We start from the raw sequence: 26398 nt of genomic DNA, 5'->3' as shown, positions 1-26398 counted from the left end.
TAAGTTTGACTTTGAGTCACATTGAGGAACCTTAGTGCAGGTCATAGGTTCTCTTGATGTGACCTTTAGAAATTTATAGATATAGGTTTTAGAAAATAGTTTATATAAATTAAGAAAATTTTAGTAACCATTTTATTATAGAAGTGTGGTTAGTTCAGTTTGATTTAGGGGAGGCTAGTGAAGTTTGTTTTTGGCCAGCTGGTGCTAAGAGAGTAACTATAGCACTGACTGTTTTATAGAAACCAGTTTGAATTAGCATAGAATAGTAAAAGGCAATATATCATTATGTTGGTTTCAGGTATAAGTATTGAACGATGTTATGTAGCTATAAACAATTAAGGGTACATAGAAACTGGATAAGAACTTCATGTTTTTCCTTATGTTTGAAATATACATCTGCTTGAGAGTGGGCAGTGTCCTGTGTGCACCTGGACCTGTTCATGTGAAAGGCACATACTACCTTTTGTATAACCATAGCAGCAGGAGTTCCCGTGATGATAATTTTGCAGAGTTTGGGGATAAAAGCCCTGGGATTACACCCATTAAACAGCTTCTGGTCACCTGAGCAGGAGTCCAGTCTCTTTCTTTCTCCCCCCTTTCTTTCTCTTTATAGCTGTCTCTCCAGTTTAAATCACTGATGCTGTCACACCGCCAGAGACCTCTGATCCCTGCAGGGGCAGGACCCACTTATCTATTTTAGTTTTTATGGTATTTACTTTTAGGGATTTGATCAAGAATTGTTTGCCTACCTCAATGTGCATAAATGTGTTTCCTACGATTTTTTCTAGGATTCTTATAAAGCTTGAGGGTTTACATTTAGGTCTTCGATCCATTTAGAGTTGATTTTCGTATGTGGTGATAGGTAGGTGTCCAGTTTCATTCTTCTGCATGTGGTCAGCCTGTTTTCCCAGCACTATTTGCTAAATATGGTCTCCTTTCTCCAGTGGTTGTTATTGGTGGCTTTGTTGAAGATGATTTGGTTGAGGAATTGAGGCTTTGCTTCTAGAATCTCTGTTCTGTTCCATTGTCTATGTGTATTCTTGTACCAATACCAGGCTGGCTTGGTTACTGTAGCCTTACAGTAAAGTTTAAAGTCTAGAAGTGTGATACCTCCTGTGTTGCTCCTTTTGGCTATTTGTGCTCTTTTTTGTTTCTATATGAATTTCTGTATTGTTTCCAGAAATTATGTTGGTAATTTAATGGGTATTGCATTGAATCTGTAGGTTGCCTTGGGTAGGAAGGCCATCTTGAAAACATTGATTCCAATCCATGAGCATGAAATATTTTTCCATTTGTTTGTGTCATCCTTGATTTCTTTGAGCAGCATTTTTTAGTTCTCATAGTAAAAGGTCTTTCACTTCTCTGGTTAGGTGGATGCCAAGGTATTTCATTTTTTGGTGGCTATTATGAATGGGATTATACTTTTTATTTTTGAATTGGAATCTCACTCTGTTGCCCAGGTTGGAGTGCAGTGGCATGCTCACAGCCACCACAGCCTCAACCTGCTGGGCCTAGGTGATCCTTCCACCTTAGCCTTCCACCTCAGCCTACAGGCACATGGTACCACACCTGGCTTAATTTTAGATTTATTGTAGAATTGAGGTCTCACCAAGTTGCCCAGGCTGGTCTCGAACCCCTGGGCTTAGGCAATCCTCTCACCTTGGTCTCCCAAAGTGCTGGGATTACAGGCTGAGCCACCAAGCTCGGCTTGGGATTATACTTTTTATTTGGTTCCCTGTCTACTTGTTGCTGGTGTATAGAAATGCAACTGTCTTTTGCACATTGATTTTGTATCCTGAGACTTTTTTTTTTTTGAGTTGGAGTCTCACTCTGTCGCCCAGACTGGAGTGCAGTGGCCGCTCCCAGCCACCGCAGCCTCGACCTGCTGGGCCGGTGATTCTTCCGCCTCAGCCTTCCAAGTAGCTGGAACTACAGGCGCGCTCTACCACACCCGGCTAATTTTTGATTTATTGTAGAGATGAGGTCTCGCCAAGTTGCCTGGGGGGTCTCGAACCCGCAGGCTCAGGCAGTCCACTCACCTCAGCCTCCCAAAGGTACGGGATTACAGGCTGAGCCACCGAGCCCGGCTTGTATCCTGAGACTTTACCAAAGTTAATTATCAGTGCAAGGAGGCTTTTGATAGACTCCCTAGGGTTTTCAAGGTATATAATCATACTGTCTGCAAAGAGGGATAGCTTAACTTCCTCTTTTCCTATTTGGATACCCCTGATTTCCTTCTCTTGCCTGATTGCTCTGGCTAGGACTTCCAATACTGTGTTGAACAGGAGGGGTGAGAGTGGGCATTCGTGTCTTATTCCCAGTCTTAGGGGAAATGCTTCCAACTTCTGCCCATTGAGCAAAATGTTGGCTATATGTTTCTTATAGATGACTCTTACTGTTTTGAGAAATGTGCCTTCTAAGCCTAGGTGCTCATGGGTTTTTAGCAAGAAGGGATAATGGATTTTGTCAAGTACTTTCTCTGCACTGAATGATATATCATGTGGTTGTTGGTTTTACATCTGTTAATGTGCTGAATTACATTTTTGGTCTTGCAAATATTGAACCAGCTCTGCATCCCAGGAATGAAGCCTACCTAGTCATGGTGGATGATCCTTGAGATGTGCTGTTCCAATTTGCTAGAATCTTGTTGAGAATTTTTATGTCTATGTTCATCAAGGAGATTGGCCTGCAATTCTCTTTCCTTGTTGGGTCTTTGCCAGGTTTGAGTATCAGTATGATGTTGGTTTCATAAAACGAGTTGGGGAGCATTCCATTTTTCTCAATTGCTTGGAATACTTTCAATAAGATTGATATCCGCTCCCCCTTGTATGTCTTGCAGAATTCAGCTGGGAAACCATCTGGTGAGGGGCTTTTTTGGTGGGCAGATTTCTTATGACTGCTCTTGAAATAGAACATATTTTCTGCTACTGAGGAGGTAGTGGGCACCACCCTACTAGGATGCAGAGCTTGAGGGGGTTCTTCCCAGTCTTGCTGAGGGGGTGGCAACCATTTCTCTTCACTCTGCAAGTGGGCTCCCCTGCCTATGAGTCACCAGTTTGGCAGAAAGCTTCACTCATGACAGCTGCCTTAGCATGGATCTTTTTTCCTGTTCCAATTGGGCTGTGGTTGCTCAAAGTCCTGTGCCCTGCACTGGGCTTCTCCCATATGGGACTAATGACTGGGCCTACCAGACCATTTTTTTCTGAGTGAGAATTTGCAAAGCACAATTTGGCCTAATCTGTGAGCCATCACTGAGACTAATTTATACTAAAAATAACATCCGGATATAATCAGGAAAGATTCTCTCCTCTGCCATATCCCTGCCAGATAGAATTGTACCACTGCTCTCCAGAAAGTACACAGACACTGCTTTGAATTTGCAAAATGGAGAACCTAAGGGAGGAGAATCCACATTATGAGATAATTTAGTTCATATTCTTTAGAGATTTGCTTCCTCCAAGCATTCTAAATCAGGCCTCAACAGTAATAGGTCCAACTATAGAAATTCAGGCTCCGTGAGGAAGTCTTGTGCTTTCCAGCATCTGATGTGCTTATTTATGCCAGCTCCGATCTCTGTCCATTTATGGAAATCGGAACGTCTTGAGGTTCAAAGATACTGTTTGTGGAACCCTCCTTGGGACTTCTTGCCGCTCCCATGGGTCTCTGCCTCTTTTGAAAAACTAATGGCATTTTCATATTCTGTTTTATCTGTGATACTTCAAATCTCCTCTACTATATGGTGAACTTCTTGAGGGCACATATTTTTCTTCATTTTCTCATTACTCCAGTATGTATGGCACTTGAGAGACATGCAATAGATATTTATAGAGACAATTAATGAGAAAAACTCATGAATATAGAAGCAAATTCTATTTAGTACAACTTTTTGGAATTCCTATTCCGTGAAGTGAGGTGTGCCAGTATAATGTGAGGAAACATTCCTAAAGTATCTAATTTAAATCCCCAGAGTTTCAATATATCTATTTTTCCTGTCTTTTTCTTAGTAGAAAAAAAATACCATCAGCTATGTGTTAACTAATTAATTAAATGATTAATGAGGCCTTAAGTGCCTCTGTAGCTCCTCCTTCTTCTGGTTGACTAACTCCCATTATTTTTGCCCTCCATTTCTGTCTCTGTGCTTTAGTTTTCTCTGCTCTAAAATAGGTCTGTATGTTACCACACTTGGTAGTTACTGTGAGGACAAAATAATACAGTGCTGTGGAAATGTTTGGAAAAGTGACACTGGACTGGACTAGGAACTTTTCTAACCACTATAGCAATGACACATTTGACCATGTAGAAGACAGCACCATAGAACAAGTAGTCATAATGAGCTCTGGGGAGGCCGTGTACAGAGATCTCTTGTGTACCCACTTAATCAAAACAGCACACCTTCCCTCCAAAGCAGCTGATACCTAAAATACCCAAGTGCGTTAGCTCAAAGTCATAGGAGTTACCTTCCAGAACAAGACAGCCTATTTAAAAATGAGTAATGTGCATTTCTTCCTGGAAAGAACAAATCAATACCTTTCAGTGGGCCCAGCACCACACACCAGCCTCCACATAGTACTTTGCCTTTATCCAGAAGAAGCAGTGGAAGCACCAGCCTTTTCGTTCTCTCTCCCAGGTATTTTGCCTCAGTGGGAGCACTTCCCATCTCTCTCCCCTCTGAGGTGAAAGAAGTGCACCTTCCCCAAACAGTGCACTATACATTTCAGCTGTGATGGACACTGGGGGCAAACATTTTCTTCTAAACACCAAGCAGACTTGAGATTTAGGTTACTTACAGAAGTAGTTGTTCATTTTGTAGATTCAGCTACAATCCCTTGGTAGTTCATTTCAACAGATATTTATTTTTAGGTTAATATGTTTAAGTTTATACTATGGACTAGACATTTTCCATAAATTTTGTCATTTTTAATGATCTCATTTTATAAACAAAGAGATTGATATTAGAGAAGTTAAGTTGTGTGTGCCCAAGGCCACACAGTTGGTAAGTGGTGGATCTGGGTTTTGAACCTAGTTCTGTGTAGGTCCAGAACCCTTGCTTTTAACTATTAGGTTCTGTTGGTCATTTGTGGTGTGCCAGGTACTGTATTAAATGCTAGGTACATAAGAATGATGCAATTTGTAATTTGCTCTTTGCCCCCCAGGTGTGTGGCATGTTATCTTGCCACTCTTACCTACCTTTCACTTAGAGTTCAGTTGACAGTCCTACTGTGAGGTGAAAACTTCAGAGTCCCAGAGCTTAAGATTTTGCTCAAAGTTGGGTCAGTAGGTGACAAAGTGGGAATTCAAACCCATGCAATCTGACTCCCTAACCTGCATGCCTAACCACTGTGCCATATTTCTCCTTGCAAATATTTGTAAACAGATATTCACCCAAGGTGTGATAATGTCTTTCACAGAGGTAAGTAAATGCCTAGTGTAACGTAACCACTTCTTGGATCAAGCAGTCAGGGACACCAGATTTGGAGCTTTGCCACAACAGGAGGTGGCAAAGGTGAGAAGGGCAGTGCACGCAGGAGGCCCCAAAGAGCAGGAGGGTGTATCTGTGTCCATCACACACAGTTCTTCACTTTGGTCTTACTCAAGGTTACTCAATACCCCAGATATTGCAGAACTGTCTCCCCAAACTAGTGTTTTGCTTCTTGTTATTTGTGATTTTTGTTTTATTTTGATTTTTATTTTCATTGAGGGTACAGGTACAGTATACTAATCTAAAATGTAAGCTTGGTGAATATATACATAGGTATATACCCATGTAAACGCCTCTCAGAGTACGATATAGATTATTTCCATAGCCCTAAGAGGTTCCTTTGTGCCCCTTCCGAATCAATACCCATACTCCTTGTCTGAGAACATCAGTATTCTGACCTCCATCACCTCTATTGGTTGGTTTTGCCAGTTCTTGAATTTCATATGAAAAGAATAATACAATGTGTGTTATTTTGTGTCCAACTATTTTTGCTCAACAAAATGTCTCTAAATTCCTTTGTGTAGTTATGTGTAGCAGTAGTCAATTCTTTTTGAGGATATCTCATTTCCATTGTATGAATATATCTCAATTTACTCATTCATTTTAATGTTCATGAATATTTCAGCTGTTTCTAGTCTTTGGGTATTATAAATATAAGTTCTGTGAGCATTCTTTCACATCTCTCTTGGTGGGCATGTGCTCTCATGTCACTTGAATATATACCAAGGAGAATTGTCAAACCAAAAGATACACGCGCGCGCACACACACACACACACACACACACACACACACACACACACACACACGTTTAGCTTTAGTAGGTGTGGCCAAACTGTTTCCCAAAGTGATTGTATAAGTTTAAACTCCCACTACTAGTGTAGGAAAGTTTCAATTACTCCACATTCTTACCAACATTTGATATGGTTCAATTTGACCAATGTTTCTTTAAAAATCTTCTAATTTTGAAAGTTATAGATTCAGGGAACCACAATCAAGATGCAGAACTGTTCTATCACCACAAAGATTTCCCTCATGCTACTGCTATACAGTTATACCCACTACTCTTTCCACACCATCCCTAACCCTTGGCAATCACTGATTTGTTTTCCGTTTATGCTTTTGTCATTTTTGGAATGTTACATAAATGAAATCATACAGTCTGTGATCTTTTGAAATTGCTGTTTTTCACTGTTTTTCTGATTTCAATTTTGTTTATTTCCATTTTTGTCTTTATTATTTTTTTTCTTCTGCTTGTTTTAGATTTATTGTGCTTTCTCTAGGTTCTTGAGGTGGGGGCTTAGGTTATTCATTTGAGACTTTTCATCTTTTTTTTTCTTTTTATTTATTTTAAAGATGTAGGGTACAATTCAGGATTAGGTAGATAAGTGGACATTGTACAGGTAAACTTTGGGTCTCCCTTTGGTCCCCATTTTGCCTGGTTTGAGATCAGGTACCCTTATTGATGTTATGTGCCTCTCCTCCTGGGGCAATTTCTCACTACTGCCAACCACTTCCTTATAGGATTATGATAAATGTTCAGGGTACACTTATGAGTGAGAACATGTGGTACTCAGTTCTTTGTTTCTGTGATAGATCACTGAGTATTATAGATTCTAAATCTATTCAAGTTGCTGCGAAGTCCATAATTTTATCCTTTTTGGCTGTGTAGTATTCCGTTGTGTATATGTACCACATTTTAAAAAATCCAGTCCATTTTCGTTGGGCCTCTCGGTTGGTTCCATGTTTCTGTTATTGTGAATAGTGCTGCAATAAACATATGTGTGCAGGTATCTTTTTTGTAGAATTATTTGAGTTCTTCTGAGTATATTCCTAGGAGGGGGATTGCTGGGTCGAATGGAAGGTCGATTCTTAGATCTTTTAAGAATCGTGGCCGGGTACGGTGACTCAAGCCTGTAATCCCAGCACTTTGGAAGGCCGAGGTGAGGGGATTGCCTGAGCCCACGGGTTTGAGAACAGCCTGGGCAACTTGGTAAGACCTCATCTCTACAATTAAAAAAAAATTAGCCAGAGATGGTAGCGCACACCTGCAGTTCCGGCTACTTGGAAGGCTGAGGCGGAAGGATCCCCAGAGCCCAGCAGGTCGATGCTGGAGTGGCCGTGAGCATGCCACTGCACTCCAGCCTGGGCGACGGAGTGAGACTCCAACTCAAAAAAAAAAAAAAAAAAAAAAAAAAAAAAGAATAGTCACGCTGTTTTCCACAGAAGTTACTAGTTTACACTCCCACCAATAGTGTAGAAGCATTCCTTTCCCCTGCATCCTCTCCAGCATCTGTTGTTTTTTGAGTTATTGATGTTGGCCATCCTGACTGGAGTTAAGTGGTATCTCAATGTGGTTTTAATTTGCATTTCTTTGATGATTAGTGAGGCTGAACAGTTTTTCATGTATCTGTTAACTGCTTGTATATCTTCTTTTGAGAAGTGTCTATTCATATCTTTGCCCACTTTTTAATAGGGCTGATTGTGTTTTTCTTTTTGGCACGTTTGAGTTCCCTGTAGATCCTGGATGTTAGGACTTTGTCAGATATACAGTTGGCTAATATATTTTCCTATTCTGTGGACTGTCTCCCTGCTCTCTTGATTGTTTCTTTGGCTTTGCAGAAGCTTTTCAGTTTGATGAGGACCCACTGTCTATCTTATCTTTTATGGCATGGGCATTTGGGATTTTGACCAGGAATTGCTTGCCTATTCCAATTTCTGTAAAGGTGTCTCCTGCATTTTTCAAGATTCTTATAGTTTGAGGTTTTACGTTTAGGTCTTTAATCCATTTAGAGTTGATTTTTGTGTATTGTGTATGGTAGGGGTCCTGTTTCAGTCTTCTTCATGTGATCAGTCAGTTTTCCCAGCACCATTTATTAAAAAGATTCTCCTCTCCCCAGTGGTTGTTGGTGGGGGCTTTGTCAAAGATGAATTGGTTGAGAAATTGAAGTGTTGCTTCCAGAATCTCTATGCTGTTCCATTGGTCCTATGCCTGTTTTTGTACCAATCCCAGGTTGTTTTGTTTATTGTAGCCTTGTAATAAAGTTTAAAGTCTGGAAGTGTGAGACCTCCCGCTTTGTTTCTCTTGCTAAGGATTGTTTTGGCTATTCATGGTCGTTTATGTTTCCATATGAATTTCTGTATTGTTGTTTCCAGGTCTGAGAAGAATGATGATGGTAATTTAATAGGTATTGTGTTGAATTTGTTGATTGCCTTTGTTAGGATGGATATATTAACAATGTTGTTTCTTCCAACCCATGAGCATGAAGACCTTTCGTCTTTTCTAATGTATGCATTTAGTCCTATAAATTTTCCTTTCAGCACTGATTCAGCTGTGTTCCACAAATTTGGATTTGTTGTATTTTTATTTTCATTCCTTTCAATATCCTTTTTATAATTTCTCTGGAGACTTCCTCTATGACCACTAAAAGTATGTTGTTTAGTTTCCACATGTTTGGATGGTTTTCTATTATCTTTCTATTATTGATTTCTAGTTTGAGTCTATTTTGGTCAGAGAATGCACTCTGTATGATTTCACTTCTGTTGAGTTTTTTGAAGTTTGTTTTATGGCCCGGAATATATCTATCTTGGTGTATTTTCTGTGGGCACTTGATAAGAATGTGTATTCTACTACTGTTTGGTGGTGTGTTCTACCAGTGTTAATTAGATCCTGTTGGTGTATGGGGGCGTTAAATTTTTTTTATATGCTGGCAGATTTTTTTTCTAGTTTTTCTGTCAATTGAAGATTATTTTATATTTCATTGTAGTTCTATCAGTTTTTGTTTCACATATTTTGCAACTCTGTTTTCTTATGCATTAGGATTACTTTGTCTTCTTGACTAACTAACCCTTACATGTCCCCTTTTGAATTTTACTTTATCTGATATTAATATAGCAAATTTTGCTTTCTTTTTATGAAGGTTTGTGTGGTATATCTTTTTTCCATCCTTTTACTTTCAGTTTATCTATATGGTTAGATTTGAGTGAGTTTTTTGGAGACAGGATAGAATTTGGTAATCTTTTTAAAAAATTCATTTGCCAATTTGTTATTTGGTGTATTTAGACTTTTTTTGAGTCAGAGTCTCACTCTGTTGTCTAGGTTGGAGTGCAGTGACACAATCACAGCTCACCACAGCCTCGACCTTCTGGGCTCAGGTGATCTTTCTGCCTCAGTCTCCCAAGTAGCTGCAACTACAGGTGTGCACCACCATGCCTGGCTAATTTTTTTTCTTTTAAAAATTTTCTTATTTTATTTTTTAAAGATGTGGGGTACAATTCAAGACTAGGTATACAAGTGGTCATTGTACAGGTAAAGTTTGGGCCTCTCTTTGGTTTCCACTTCACCTGGTTTGAAATCAGTTACGCTTATTGATGTTATGTGCCCTCCTCTCCCTCCCCTGACAATTTCCCACTACTGCCAATCCTTTTTTTATAGTATTATGACAAATGTTCAGGGTCCGCTTATGAGTGAGAATATGTGATACTTAGTTCTTTGTTTCTGTGATAGATCACTGAGTATGGTAGACTCTAAATCCATCCAAGTTGCTGCAAAGTTCATAATTTTTTCCTTGTTTATGATTGCATAATATTCCGTCATGTATATGTACCACATTTTAAAAATCCAGTTCACTTCTGATGGACAGCACAGTTCCACAAAAGTTGTACTAGTTTACATTGCCACCAACAGCGTAAAAGTATTCCCTTTTCCATGCTTCCTCTCCAGCATCTGTTGTTTTTTGAGTTATTGTTGAGGGCCATCCTGATTGGAGTTAGGTGGTATCTCAGTGTGGTTTTAATTTGCATTTCTTTGATGATTAATGAGACTGAGCATTTTTTCATGTATTTGTTGGCAGCTCGTATGTCTTCTTTTGAAAAGAGTCTATTCACCGGGCTTGGTGGCTCAGCCTGTAATCCCACGCTTTGGGAGGCTGAGGTGAGTGGATTGCCTGAGCCCGCAGGTTCAAGACCCTCCTGGGCAACTTGGCGAGACCTCATCTCTACAATAAATAAAAAAAAATAGCCAGACGTGGTAGTGTGCACCTGTAGTTCCAGCCACTGGAAGGCGAGGTGGAAGGATCGCGGGAGGCCAGCAGGTCAAAGCTGCGGTGGCCAGGAGAGGCCACTGCACTCCAGTCTGGGTGACAGAGTGGGACTCCAACTCAAAAAAAAAAAAAAGAAAGAAAGAAAGAAAGAAAATTGTGTATTTATCTTTTGCCCACATTTTTAAACATATTTTTTATTTTAAAATTGTGGGGTACAGTTAAGGGTTAGGTATACAAATATGCATTGTGCAGGTACCCTTGCTGATGAGGTGTAACCTGGCTAATTTTTAATTTTTTTTTTGTAGAGATGGGGTCTCAGAATGTTGCCCAGGTTGGTCTCGAACTCCTGGGCTCAAGCAATCTGCTCGCCTCAGCCTCCAAAAGTGTTGGGATTACAGGCATAAGCCACCACACCTGACCTTGTATTTAGACTTTTTATACTTAGTGTAATTGATATACTAGGGTTTGAGTCTGCCACTTTTTTCCTGTTTGTTATATATCTGCTCCCCCATATTTTTTGGGGGCTACTTGAACATTCTTTAGAATTCCATTTTGACTTATTTGTTTTTGTGATTTATTTATGTTTATTTGATTTATTGTGTTGTAGAGTGTATGTCTTTGACTAACTTTTTTTATTTTTATTTTTTTATTTTTGAGCTGGAGTCTCACTCTGTCGTCCAGACTGGAGTGCAGTGGCCGCTCCCGGCCACTGCAGCCTCGGCCTGCTGGGCTCCGGCGATCCTTCTGCCTCAGCTTTTCAAGTCCTGGAATTACAGGTGCGCGCTACCACGTCCAGCTAATTTTTTGATTTATTGTAGAGATGAGGTCTTGTCAAGTTGCCCAGGCGGGTCTCGAACTCTCGGGCTCAGGCAGTTCACTCATCTCGGCCTCCCAAGGCGTGGGATTACAGGCTGAGCCACCGAGCCCGGCTGTCTTTGACTAACTTTTTAAATGGTTGCTCTAATTACTATATTGCAAATATACAACTTACTAAATCTACTAGTGTCAATATTTTACTATTTCAAATGTAACATAGAAATCTTACTTCCTTGTATGTCTCTTTACCCGCCTTCATTTATAATTGTCTTAAATATTTCCTTTACGTACATGGAGAACTACACCATTCAGTGCTATAATTTTTGCTTCAACTGTCAAACATAATTTAGAAAACTCAAGATTAAAAGAAAGTTACTGTATTTACCCATTTGATATTATCTCCCTTCTTCTTCTCCTTCTCCTTCTCCTTCTCCTTCTTCTTCTTCTTTAAAAAAGAGATCAGCAACTGGATTTTAATGAATAATTTTGGTAAATGCATTTTTAAACAAATATGCAGATATGAAACACATACAAAATTAACAAAGATATTTTTGCCTCTTCTAAGTACTTCTTAAACAGCCAAGTCTAAATTTAACTTGATGTATATTCCAGAGCTTAAGAACCAAGTAACTAACATATTTCTGCAGTTAAACTTGAGACATATACATTTATTATCCTGACACTGGATATACTTTCTTAACATTTTATTTGTTATTCTTGTTGGTAGGTTTACCTTTTAAAAGTTTTCCTAGTAGGAAAAACAAGAAAAAATATTCAGATTACCTATCATTTTTTAATATTAGTTAGGAATAACACAGTGTTGAAATAGCTCAATTTTATAAAACAATGACAAAATGCTGGAGTGTTACTCTTATTTTTAGGATTTCCTTTTTGGAAAGGATCTCTTTTTAAATCTCTTTTAATGAAAAATGAGTATGAGAAAAATAATTTTGCCCTGGCATTGATGGACATTGAGATCTGTCCTGTTTACAAATTCAGCACACAAGAGTGTCTGCTTTAGAAGAGATCATCACTAACAGGCAGCAGGAAATAGAGATGCCAACTATAAGACATCATTAAAATATACTTAATCCCTCTCTTAGATTTTACCAGCACATTTCTGAAAAGAGATGTACATTCTAATTTCACAGATGCTAAACAATGATTACTTTCCTTATAAATATAAAATAAGCTTACCTCTTTGACATATTGTGTTGGACTATCCCAGACACTACAGAACACTTTGTATTCTTGGCCCACTCACTAAAACCCAGCAGTTTTTAAGGTCACTATGACAACCAAAGAACACACCCATACATTTCCAATTACTCCTGGATGAGAACTCCTGAGCTAGATGATTCAAAATTGATATCTATTAACGTCATGATTGCCACAGAAAGTAACTGCTTCATTACCTTCAGTAACAATGACTAAAGAGGAACATATTTAAAAAAAATTATAAATAAATGTTATTTTGGAAAAGTAAACTGATTTCTTCAAACTCATGGTGATTTGAAAGGAAAGGATGCATAAAGTGCAATACTTATTTATCCCCAAATGCACACATACATTTATAGGGAAATGTTTATGTTCTACTGGCACATATCCTGTTAATCTTTAGTATAAAATATGTTCATCTATTGCAGTAAGATTAACAACCATGTAGATATCCTCGATAAATTCCCTCCTGCTGATGCTCCTGGAAACTGCTGCTGTCTTTGCTCCAAAACTTTTATTGTTGCTGCTGTTTCTATAAAAAGTATAGTACTTCTAGACTTCTTAGTAATGACAGTCTTTTTTGACCTAACACTTATTCTAAAAGAGTAGGTCTTGTGCTCAATCCCCAAAAGATCCTGTTCTTTGTTTAACAATGGAGAGTATGTTATCTGTACTCTCCTTCAGTTTCACGTTGCTCACACTGCCAGCTGAGGCAGTCCCACTGCAGTTCAGGGCCTGGTCACTTTTCGTTTTGTACTTGTCCTTGTACATCTTGCTGTGGTTTTTCTTGCACATCCACGGCTTGTGCTGCTTGGCCACCTGGCTCTGTGGCCTTCCTGCAGCCCTGGTAGGTGCAGATCTTGCTCATGCTTGCCCCCACTGCTACCCCACTTCTGGGCTCTCCCCGCTGCTGCCCTCACCCTGGAGTGGGTCTCCTTGTCTTCTAGATCCTCCAAACTAGCTGTGTTCTCGCCTCCTCACTGGGTTCCAGTGTCCAGCAGGTCCACTTTGTCCTACCCGCCTCCTCCTCGCCATCCCCTGCTGCCTCAAATAGGTATTGATGGGCTTGCCTGGCCCAATGCTGCCCCCCAGGGCTCAGGGCCTGCCTCAGGACACCCTTGGCTGCAGCCTCATCCTGCCTCCCACAGGAGTGCATCACCAACAGGGCAAACTGTGACAGGGCTGGAGCCGCGGCCAGAGCCGCAGCAAGGAGCTAGGGCTGAGGGACAGAGAATGACCCGCAGCCTCGGTGACACCCTGCACCTCTGTGCTGCTGATACCTGGCCAGGGTGCATGACCCCAGACTTCAGTACCTTCCAGGCCCAACAGAACTTCGCAAAGCAAGGATTTGGCCCACTCCAGAAGAAAAGGCACTGGATCCATGAAAGCATCTAGCTTATAAGTTATTCCTTTGCTCCCATATCTGATCATAGGGTAAAGCTACAATAATCAAAACAGCCTGGTATTGGTACAAGAACAGGCATATAGACCAATGGAACAGGATAGAGATTCCAGCAGCAAAATCTCAATTTCTCAACCAACTCATCTTCGGCAAAGCCTCCACCACCAACCACTGGGAAGAGGAGAACCTATTCAGTAAATGGTGCTGGGAAAACTGGCTGATGACATGCAGAAGATTAAAACAAGACTCCTACCTTTCACCATACACAAAAATCAACTCTAAATGGATCAAAGACCTAAACGTAAAACCTCAAACTATAAGAACCTTAGAAAATGCAGGACATACCCTTATGGAAATTGGAACTGGGGACCAATTCTTGATCAAAACCCCAAGTGCCCATGCCATAAGAGATAGGATAGACAAGTGGGACCTCATCAAACTGAAAAGCTACTGCAAAGCCAAAGAAACCATCAAGAGAGCAGGGAGACAGCCTACAGACTTGGAAAAAATATTTGCCAACTGTGTGTCTGACAAAGGTCTAAAATCTAGGATCTACAAGGAACTCAAATGTGCCAAAAAGAAAAAAAACAAAAAACAGCCCCATTGCAAAGTGGGCAAAAGATATGAATAGATACTTCTCAAAAGAAGACAAACGAGCAGACAACAGATATATGAAAAATGCTCAGCCTCACTAGTCATCAAAGAAATGCAAATTAAAACTACACTGAGATACCACCTAACTCCAGTCAGGATGGCCATCATCAATAACTCAAAAAACAACAGACACTGGAGAGGAAAAGGAAATACTTCTAGAGTGTTGGTGGGAGTGTAAACTAATACAACCACTATGGAAAACAGTTTGACAATTCTTAAAAGATCTAAAAATCGACCTTCCATATGATCCCACAATCCCCCAACTGAGAATATATCCAAAGGAACTCAAATCACTCTATGAAAAACATACCTGCACACGTTTGTTTATTGCAGCATTGTTCATAATAGCAAAAACATGGAACCAACCATGCTGCCCATCAAAAGAGGACTGGACAAAAAAAATGTGGTATATATACATGATGGAATATTATGCAGCCATAAAGAAGGATAAAATTATGAACTTCATAGCAACCTGGATGAGCTTAGAGTCTATACTACTGAGTGATCTATCACAGAAACAAAGAACTGAGTATCACATGTTCTCACTCCCAAGCGAACCTTGAACAATTATCATAATACTATATGAAAAGGATTGGCAGTAGCAGGAAACTGCCTGGGTGGTGGAGGGGGGGAGGTGGGATTGGCAGTAGTGAGAATCTGCTGGGGGAGAGGGGACACACCTCATCAACAAGGGTACCTGCATAATGAACATTTGTATAGCGAACCCTGAATTGTACCTTCCACATATTTAAATTAAAAAAATAGTAATAATAATTAAAAAAGAATCAGGCACAATACTTCTTGAATGTTTTACTCCTTATCAGTTTCTTCTGTTAGATACCCTAAGTCATCATTCTCAAGTTCAGACTTCCACAAAGCCCTAGGGCATGGACACAATGCTACCACTTTCTTTGCTAAGGCCTAACAAGAGGGATCTTTGCTCTAGTTCCCAGTAAGGTTTTCATTTCCTTCTGAGACTTTGTCATCCTGGCCTTCACTGTCCATATTTCTATCAGTATTTTGATCACAACCACTTAACAAGTCTCTAAAAAGTTCTGAATTTTCTTTCAGCTTCTCTCCACCTTTCTGAGTCTACCTTGTATTTGTTTTGTATATAATGTCCAGGGGTTTTAACTGTACTTAGTGTGTGAAATAGAGGAAAGTATATCTACTTCATTTTTCTGAAAACAGAAATCCTTTCTGAAGGATGATTTTTAAATTCTGTTCCATGGCATCGTGACATGGTGAGGAGAGGGTGTGGAAAAAGAAGTGTCGAGTGGCAGTTCTCTGGGAGCCCTTAACCTATGATTTAATAGAGCGACTTCACTTTTCTTGATTTTATATATTGCGGTTCTACTTAACATCTCATGGACAAAAGGTCTCTGCTGTTATAAAGAAGTTAGAAACCACTGCCATAAACCCTTGAAATGTCCTCAAATTCTAACATTTTGGTTTCCAAGCTATGTCTCTCTTACTGTCTTTTACGTCTGAAAGAGGTGTAAAAATCTTTTGTCAAAACCATGTGTCTGTGTTTTTAATTTGGGCAACATGGTAGCCATAACCATATGCCATGAGAGCAAAGTATCTAGGAAAGGCCCACATATTTGCACACCTAACACAGATGTTTCATTTCGGTTGTTCTTTCAGCTAGTGGGACAGAGGAAAGGATTCGGCTTCTGGGGTCCATATGCCTAGATGTGAGTCTTAATTAATCCTTAGCCGTGTGGTCTTATATCAGTGACAACTTCACAAAGCCTCCGTGTTCTCATCTGAAAACAGGGATAATAAAGTCTAATTTATGTGATAAGTTGTTAAATGCAAATGGACCATGCAAAAGACACTTAAAAGTCCAGCCTCTGCAACACTGTCCAATACAGCAGCCACGTGTGGCCTGGGAGCATTTGAAATATTACTAGTGTGAATGAGGAATTTAATTTTATTTAATTTGAATTAAAATGTAAAAAACATTACTTGATTTCATTTTAAAAAAACTTTGAAGTATATTTGGAACACCTTGAGTATGGAACAACTGTAAATGTTATAAAATCTAAAAACAAGTCAAGTGTTTCTGATGGAAATGTAGTTTCTGAGTTGTGTTGTGCTGTAGATGTACATACTGAATTTTGAAGACATGAGAAAAAGTATAAAATACTGGTAATTTTTATATTTAGTACATGTTAAAGTGGCATTCAGAGCTACTGGATTAAATAAAATATATTTAAAGTAATTTCAACCAGTTCTTCTTATTTTTTAATATGGCTGCTAGAAAATTTAAAATTACATATGTAGCTTACATCATATTTGTATTTGACAGTGTTCCCCTACAGTGATACTTACATATGATGTGGGTAAATAAACATCACATGCTTTTAACTTCGTGTGACTGAGTGAGTCCTTTAGATAGTTTTATCTGCTTGAGCTATGAAAATATGTTTTCTTAAACAACTGAGCACTGAAGGGATATATAGAATTTTGTCTAAAAGGTAGCTGACTGAGGTCATAAGATATAAGCTCCTCTCATTATTGTTGGGGATATAAATTGACGTAATCTTTACCAGATGACCGTTAATTTATTTATTCATTCAGGAAATGGTTTTTGAGCTTCTACTGTGTGCCAGCTGTTATATTGTATCTGCAAACATAAGAGTAAGCAGATATGAGATGCCTACCTTTATAGCAGTTGCTGGATATAAGGAACAACTCAGTGTTAGGTGTACAGATGTCTGCGACTTTACTGAATGCTTTCATGGCATATGGTTATGCCTACCATGTTTCCCAAATTAAAAACACAGACACATATTTTCGACAAAAGATTTTTACACTTCTTTCAGGCATGAAAAATGGTGAGGGAGATGTAGATTGGGAGCCAAACTGTTGGAATTTACTAACTCCTTAGAAAGTCAGTAACTTGAAAAATAATTGCAAGAATAGTCATTTAGTTGCAACTGTGGTAGGTTCTACAAAGTAAAAAACACCTTTATAAAACCGTTTTATTTTGTTCATTTTTTTTTTTTTAGTCAGGGTATCACTCTGTCACTCATGTTGGAGTGCAGTAGCACGATCACTTCTCACCATATCCCTGAACTCCTGGGCTCAAGTAATCCTACTGCCTTAGCCTCCCAAGTAGCTAGGACTAAAGATGTGTGCCACCATGCCCAGCTAATATTTTGATTTACAAGAAATGAGGCCTCACTATATTGCTCAGGCTGGTCTCAAACCCCTGGGTTCAAGTGATCCTCCCATCTCAGCCTCCCAAAGTGCAGGGATTACAGGCGATTTTGGCTACTGCACCTGGCCAAAAAACAAAAACAAAAACAACAATAAAGACAAACAAAAAACAAACAAAAACTTTAAAAATGAGCGTGCCATTTGTACAGAAACTTTCCTCCTAGGAATTTATCCTAGAGAAATAATCATGGATGCACTCAAAGATATATGTACAGGAATGTTCAAAGTATCTCAAAAGGAAGGCCTGAAATGTTAAGAGGGAATGTTTCCTGAAGTGTTAAAATAGCAAACAAAACAAAACAAAACAAAACAAATCCAGAAACAACCCAAATGTTCAGCAATTTGGGATTGGCTATCTGAATGATCTATTTAATGAAATGCTATGCAGTCATTGAAGAGGATGTTGAGAAAGAAACTGAATGACTTTAAAATATGATCACAAAAGCAGTATGTGTACTATGATTCTGATTAAATAAAACATATAAGTGCAAAGAAAAGTACAAGAATTATCTTCACCAACATATTAAAAGTATTTACTTCTCTGGTGGGACTATGAATGAATTTTTTCTTCTTTAACTTGTGTGAAATTTCTGTATTTCTTTTATAATAAATGTTTATTAGTTTACTATTCAAAAAAATTAATACACCTTTTAAAAAAGTGAGCTGACTGAATTAGGCTATATTTTATTTCATAATTTTGTTGAATTGAGACAGAAAATGGGAATGCTAGTCCTGTTTAATAGTGAGCTGAAAAGTTATATCATGTTTATTCTATATTCATTGCTTGTTTGAAACAATTAACATTAAAGCAAAAAGAAATTTAAGTTAAATGAAAAAGGTAGCAACCTCAGCAACCTAAGTGGAACAGGAAATGATTGTTTCTGTGTTTGGGTTTGTCATCACAAGTCAGATCTCCCTGCACAATTCACTTTCTCAGGATCTACATTTCATAAATTCAGACACTTCATAAATTCACAATAAAAGTTTTAATCAAAGCTGAGATTTGATCTGTTTTAAAGATTAAAGGTCCCTTTCAGCAAAACTGAGATTACTTGAGGCTTATAAATAAGTTACAAAACAAGAAACAGTCTCAACTTTTCACTACCCACTTGATTCCACTTGGCTTATCCCGTGTTTCATGGAACCAGGATTTTGGTTCTTTCCCATTTTACCTGTTCGTAGACCTCCTTCTTCCATTGTCCAAGCAAAAAAACTGCACAAGCCTGTAGAGAATGGAGATTTAATTGTGCCACAATTTGTTTGGAGTAGTGGTCTCCAAATGCGACTGCCCTGAACTGTCTTAAGCAATAAATCCAGCTTCCTTTCTTCATATAAAAATACATGTATTTAAGCAATGGCTAAAAGGACGGTAGCAGGTAAAGAGTGCCAAAGGAATTAGGAAATGAGAACTTAGATTGAGGACCAAACCTGACCCAGCTTTCCTAGCTGCTGCTTTATGAGGATAATTGACATTTCTAATTGCACATAGCGTGCCCCTTGGTGAAGAGAAAACTATGGGCCACTGACCAAACAGCTGAGCTCCAGGGATTTTGAAAATGTAAATGTCTAGTGAGTGGGGACAAGGATCAGTGAGAAAAGTTCATGAGGTTCTGGGCAAACAAAAGCAAGCCAATAACAATAGCTACTGCATTAATTGAGTGCCTACTTTGAGCCAGACACTGCACTAGGCATTTTAAATAAGTTATTTCATTTGAAATTTATTCTTATAACTTTTACAAGGTGGGTCTTATTTTTCTCACATGATAGATGAAGAAAATGAGGTTCAGAAAAGTTAATTAGTAATAATAATACTATTATTACTACTGCTAGTACTATGATTGCTGGTTAATTGTATTGAGCAATTGCTATGCCCAGGTACATGCTCTGTATTTCTCTATCTCATTTAATCCTGGCAACAACACAATGAAGTAGACACCAGAATATATACCTAGTGACAGAAAATTCGTGTCCAAGCGTGCTTGACTTCAAAGTCTATATCTTTTCATTGCACTGTACAGTTTCACCTACCATGAATTATATTTAAAATGATAATTTAATGATTCAAATGAAAAATAACTGAAGAATGAAAATGAACTTGATTTTTCTGCTAATTCAATTTGTTGTAGATTTCTTTGTGGAGGAGTTGCTAATATGCTATATGTGTCACTAATTTTTGTGCTTTTTGAGGAAATGCAATTTTGGGGACTTGCGTGTGTTATAATGTTTATTTCTATCCCATTTATTAAAGTAAGAACCGTTGGTTTACTCAATGATAATCCTTGGGGCTGATCCTTAATCTGTTCTCATGCTGGCACTTCTTACCAACCCAGTGCTTAACAAGCATTGACCAGTGTCACTGCTTTCCTTAAAAACTTGTCCAAAATCAAATTATTTTCCACCCCATATAAGGACAATAGATATAATGAATGAGTCATCTAGTCTATTGAATTTGTCCCCAGTGAGCTAAAAGAACTCCCAGGCCCAGCCATATGTTCTCTCATGTGTTCACTCCTCTTACAGACTTTGTAGATCAAATGCTTATTAGAAAAATTGTTTTAAATTTGAAAAAAAAACTAGATCACCCTGAAGCCAGCCTCAGCATGATGATATATTAAAGAAAAAAAGAGAAAAATCTATTTTAATTCCAAAGACTTCAAGAATAATGCAGGTATTTATTCAATGCTCAGCTAGTTTTCCTTTTCTTTCTCCCTTCTTTTCTATTCATATTCAGTCACTTGTTCTTACAAGCATGCATTTCTACCTATTCCACTGGTCACAACAATACAGAACCAACTATCAGAGCAGCACAAGGCAGGGATTGGATGGGTGGGAACCTGAGTATTATTGGTTTGTTTTTGTTTTTATTGATCTCCTCAGGTGATTTTAATGTACAGGCCAAGTTTAAAAGTTCCACTTTAAGGGATTTATAGTTGAATTCTTATGTTTCATCTCTTCAGGACATGGCTTGACTTCAAAGTCTATATCCTCTTTCATCTTTCCTGCCTCTTACGGTTTGTTTTTCTTTCTTTTTTTTCCTCTTCTTATTGGAGTCTTTTTAAATTTTTTAAATTTATTTTAAAGATGTGGGGTACAATTCAGGGTTAAGTATACAAACATTGATTATGCAGGTACCCTTGTTGATGAGGTGTGCCCCTCCCTCCCCTAGCAGTTTCCCTAAACTGCCAATTCCACCCCTCCTCCCCTGGCAGTTTACCATTACTGCCAATCCCTTTCTTATAGTATTATGATAATCGTTTAAGGTCCACTGAAGAGTGAGAATATATGGTACTCTGTTTCTTTCTGTGATGGATCACTGAGTATGATCAACTCTAAATCCATCCAAGTTGCTGCAAAGTCGATATGTTTGTCCTTTATGGCTGCATAATATTTCACTGTATCTGTACCACATTTTTTAATCCAGTCTAGCTTCGATAGGCAACACGGTTTGTTCCATGTTTTTGCTATTGTGAACAGAGCTGCAGCAAACATACGTGTGCGGGTATCTTTTTTGTAGAATGATTTGAGTTACTCTGGGTATATTTCTAATAGGGGAATAACTGGGTCATATGGAAGGTCAATTTCTAGTTCTTTCAGAAATCACCACACTGTTGTTCAAAGAGGTTGCACTAGTTTGCACTTCCACCAGCAGTGTAGAACTGATTCTTTTTCTCCGTATCCTTGCCAGCATCTGTTGTTTGTTTTATTAATGATGGCCATTCTTACTGGGGTTAGGTGGTATCTCAATGTGGTTTTGATTTGCATTTCTGTGATGATTAGTGAGGCTCAGCACTTTTTCATGTGTCTGTTGGCTGCCCTATATCTTCTTTTGAGAAGTGTCTATTTATGTCTTTTGCCCATTTCCATGGAGCTGATTGTTTTTTCCTTTCAGCGTGTTTGAGTTCCTTGTAGATCCTAGATGTTAGGGCTTTGTCAGATATACAGTTGGCAAATATTTTCCCCCATTCTGTGGGCTGTCTCTCTGCTCTCTTGATGGTTTATTTTCTGCTTTGCAGAAGCTCATCGGTTTGATGAGGTCCCACTTGTTTATCTTATTTCTTATGGCATGGGCACTAAGGGTTCTGATCAGGAATTGGTTGCCAGAATCAATTTCCTGGGTTGTTATTGGTCTGTTTAGTGTCTCAATGTCTTCTTGTTTCAACCTGGGGAGGTTGTGTAATGTCAGAAAGTTCTCCATTTCATTTAATTTATCAAGTTTATTTCCACATAGGTGTGCATAGTAATCTCTGATAATCTTTTATATTTCTTTGGGGTCAGTTGTGATTTGATCTTTTATATATCTGATTGTGTTTATTTGAACTTTTTCTCTCTTTTTCTTGGTCATTCTGGCTAGGGGTCCATCAAACTTGTTAATTCTTTCAAAGAACCAGCTTTTTGTTGTTGTTGATATTTTCTATGATATTTTTGTCTTCTATGCTCTTATTTTGGTGATTTGGATTCTTCTGCTAAAGTTGGGGTTTTGGTGGTCTTCTCTTTCCAGTTCCCCCAGGTGATTTGTTAGGCTCTCAACTTGTGATCTTTCCATTTTCTTTTTGTGTGCTTATAGAGATATAAATTCACCTCTTAGAACTGTTTTCATGGCATCCCAGAGGTTTTGGTAAGACGTTTCTTCATTTTCATTTGTTTCCAGTAATCTTTTAATTTCTGCTTTGATTTCAGTGTTGACCCAGTAGTTGTTCAGCATCATGCTGTATAGTATCCATGTCTTTGTGGGCTTTAGGGAAAGTTTATTGGTGTTGATATTTATTTGTATTCCATTGTGGTCTGAGAATTTGCATGGCAAGATTTCAACCTTATGAAATTTGTTTATGCTTGATTTATGGCCAAGGATGTGATCAATCTTGGAGTACATTCCATGTATATTCTGTGGTTGTTGGGTGGAATAATCTATTAAGTCCATTTGGTTGAGTGTCAAGTTTAGGTTCTGAATCTCCTTGTCGATTTTTTGCCCCAGTGGTCTAGGGCTGTCTGTGGGGTATTCAAGTCCCCTGCTATAATAGTGCTAGAGTCAATATCTTTTTTTAGTTTATTTAGTAACCTCTTTATAAATGCTGGTTTTCCTGTGTTGGGTGCATATATGTTTAGGATGGATATTTCTTGTGGATGGATTGAATCTTTTATTATTATGTAGCATCCTTTTACATCTTTTAAATTTTTTGGTAGCTTAAAGGTTGTTTTGTCTGATATTAGGAACGCAACTCCTGCCTTCTTTTATGATCCATTTGCCTGGAAACTCGTTTTCCATCCTTTAACTTTGAGTCTGTATGAGTCCCTTGTGGTGAGATGAGTTTCCTGGATGCAGTAGATAATTGGGTCATGGTTTCTTATCCAGTTCGCCATTCTGTGTCTATTCAGTGGTGCATTTAGTCCATTCATATTCAGGCTGATTATTGAAATGTGATTGCTTATCCCTGTCATGAGTTTCTTATAAAGATTTTTCTTTGCTTGTTTTCTTTTGGCTTTGGGGTTTATGTATGTGTGTGTTTTCAAGTTTCTTGTTGTATTCTGTATTCTCTGTTGATTCTGTGCTCTGCTGTTCTCTTGGGAAATGTGTGGTCATTCTTTTTTTTTCTTTCTTCTGTGCTTAATACCTTTTTAGGTGTCTCCTGTAGAGCTAGTCTGTAAGCTGCATAATCTCTTAGGGATTGGATGTCTGGAAAGGATTTTAATTCTCCATCACTGATGAAACTGAGCTTGGCTGGTAGGAAATTCTTGGTTGAAATTGTATATCTTTGAGGACTTAGAATATTGGACTCCCTGCCTTCTTGCTTGTAGTATTGCTGTCAATAAGTCTGCTGCTCTTCTGATTGTTTTTTCCCGGTAGGTAGTCTGACATGTCCTTCTTGTTGCCTTTTGGGTTTTTTCTTTTGTGCCTACTTTGTGTAGGCAAATTACTATGTGTCTAGGTGGTTGTCTTCTCATTTGATGTCTTGTTGGAGTTCTCTGTATCTCTTGTGCTTAACTGGTCACATCTCTGGTGAGATGGGGAAAGTTTTCTTGTATTACCTCCTGGAATACTTGCTCTAAGTTGTTCTCCATTTCCCTTTCTTCTTCTGGGATGTCAGACAGACATAGGTTTTGCCTCTTGATATAATCACACATCTCTTGTAGGCTTTGTTCTTTCTTTCTGAGTCATCTTTCTATGTTTTTTACAGATCGAGTTAATTCCATGTTCTGGTCTTCAAGTTCTGAGATTTATGGTTTGTTTTCCACATTCACTTGCTACCTTTCTCTTTTGCATTCTCATTTGTTCCCCCACACCTCTTTTCTCTATGTTCACCATATGGGATGAGAACTCAAGTACATGCTTTGCTTCTTCAGGAGGTGGTTCTAGAAGATGCAGGTGAGGAAGTAAGAAAGGACAGGGAAGGCAGCCAATAAAGAATGTGTTATCAGGGGTACCCTATTTGGGCAAGAGAGCTTAGTTTGCTTGGAGAGGTAAAACACATAGTTATCCCATCCAAAGGGGACAGGAACTCAGGTATTTACCAGTTCCTGCCAGTCATTGGTTGAACACTGTTACCAGGAGCCCTTATTTCTCTACCACTTCTAGCCTGTTGTGTGTGTAGATAGAGTAGGCTATAGCAGTCAGAAAGACTGCTCAAGCAAAGGCTACAGGTACTGACAGAAGTCCAACCAGTACACTGTAGAGGTGAGCTACACCATACTCCTGTTCTCAACCACTGGCAAACAGATTCAGGTTCAGGACCTTTGATTTCTTCAGTGTCTGCATCTACTCTGTTCTTCCTTAACTTTCTTCTATTTTTCTCATCATCTTGTTTCATGCCATGATGCCTCATACTTTTGGTCTCCTCATGTTTTCTCTTTCCTCTCTGGCACTCTCCTTTGATATTTAAGGCTACAATTCCCTCCTTCTGGGCAAGTCTGCATGGGGCACTGGTGGTTAATTAGGGTGACAGTAAAGAACAAGGGAATGGATATGATCCACACAGCTGCCAGATCTAAACCTCAGTGTGTTTCTGGAACACTTCTCTGGTCAGTTCACTTTCCTGACTCTCTGAGCTTAAGATCCTGCCTTTCATCCATTCATACCTTTACTATATTTGCATGTAGTCAACTCACCCTTCAATACCCAGCACAAATATCACCTTCTCTGTGAAGCCACTGTGCAAAGCTACATTAATCCCCCTTTCCTCAGTAAGGACATGCTATGTGCAAATCTTGATTACAGAAAAATTCTCATCACAAAACATCTATGCTGGGCTCATCACATAGAATATGAATTTTGGAAAGACAGACATTATTTCTCTTTGTATTTCTTCCACAAGTGGAATGTGCTACAAAAGTATGTGTTCCAAAAATGTTTGTAGGATTAAACCAAAGTCATATTGACTTGAAGTTGGCTTTGGAATACAAGCATTGTTTTAAAAGTATGGCAACAAACACATTTATAGAAGACATACTCATTGAATCTAGCTAGACAAGCTTTACTCAGAAATAAATCTTGGTAATTTGCCTGATACCTTTAGAGTGACACTGAAATTGAGAAGTGACTGAAATTTGAGAAAATACAATTGTATACAGCCAAATCATATCATGGAGGACAAATAATTGGAACATTCATCATGTTAGAATAATTGTCATAGTAAACTCTTATTTGCTTCATATACAATGGAATGTCAATCAAAGGGACACCATTGCACTGGATATTGTAAAAATTCAGGTACATTAGCACAAGGTGGAGGTGGTGGAGAGAAATATTGGGGTCTTTGACTGAAAGAATGGTGTAAAAGAACTCCACAAAAGAGTTTGAGGTAGATTATCCATTTAAATGAAGCCATTTTTATTGCAGTCTTGTCCTATAATCTTGCCTGTGGCATTTGACCTCCTGGATTTAATCATCAACTCATTAGCAATTAGACATTGTACTTTTCCTCCCTGGGATGTCATTTCACTTAAGCTGTGAGCCAGAGAAAAAAACACACACTCAAACACCAAGTGCTTTTTTCTATTCTCTCACTCAGTAACAATCAACATGGAAGACTCCTGTGAATAAATGTGTAGGGATCTCTCCCTAACAGCAAGCAAACAATCAGTCCTGCAGGAGATACCAGCTGGGTGTCCTACAACTCAATTATGACACTATCTACCTGGAGATACCATCAGATCCCACGGGTTGAGGGCTTAGTCCCACAAAACTGCCCCTCCTTCAAATGCCAATTGCAGACCCCAGGTTTTTTACCTGTGCTTCTGACTGACCAGCTGTAAGTCAGAGATTGCACAACCCCCTTCCTTGAGTTTGATTAATTTGCTAAAGCAGCTCACAGAACTCAGGGACACACGTTTACTGGTTTATTATGAAGGATATTACAAGGATGCAGAAAGAGATGCATAGGGCCAGGCATGTGAGAAGAGGCATAGATATTCCATCGTATATATGTACTATATATTCTTTATCCAGTACACTTTTGATGGGCATCTGAGTTGGCTCCACATTTTTGCTATTGTGAATAGCAACACTATACAGCCATAAAGAACAAAATCATGTCCTTTGCAGCAACATGGATGCAGCTGGCGACAAT

General features: G+C 38.7%; 1 pseudogene; it reads right to left on the bottom strand.

The window, feature by feature from the left end:
- Window positions 1–12972: 12972 nt before the first annotated feature.
- Window positions 12973–13984, bottom strand: LOC103251903 (annotated as a pseudogene).
- Window positions 13985–26398: the final 12414 nt, after the last annotated feature.

This window comes from Carlito syrichta, unplaced genomic scaffold (assembly GCF_000164805.1).
Source record: "Carlito syrichta isolate Samal-C Ts95f unplaced genomic scaffold, Tarsius_syrichta-2.0.1 Scaffold148222, whole genome shotgun sequence".
Classification (NCBI taxonomy): domain Eukaryota; kingdom Metazoa; phylum Chordata; class Mammalia; order Primates; family Tarsiidae; genus Carlito; species Carlito syrichta.
Note: the sequence above shows the minus strand (reverse complement) of the source record. Positions and strands in the feature narration are given on the sequence as shown.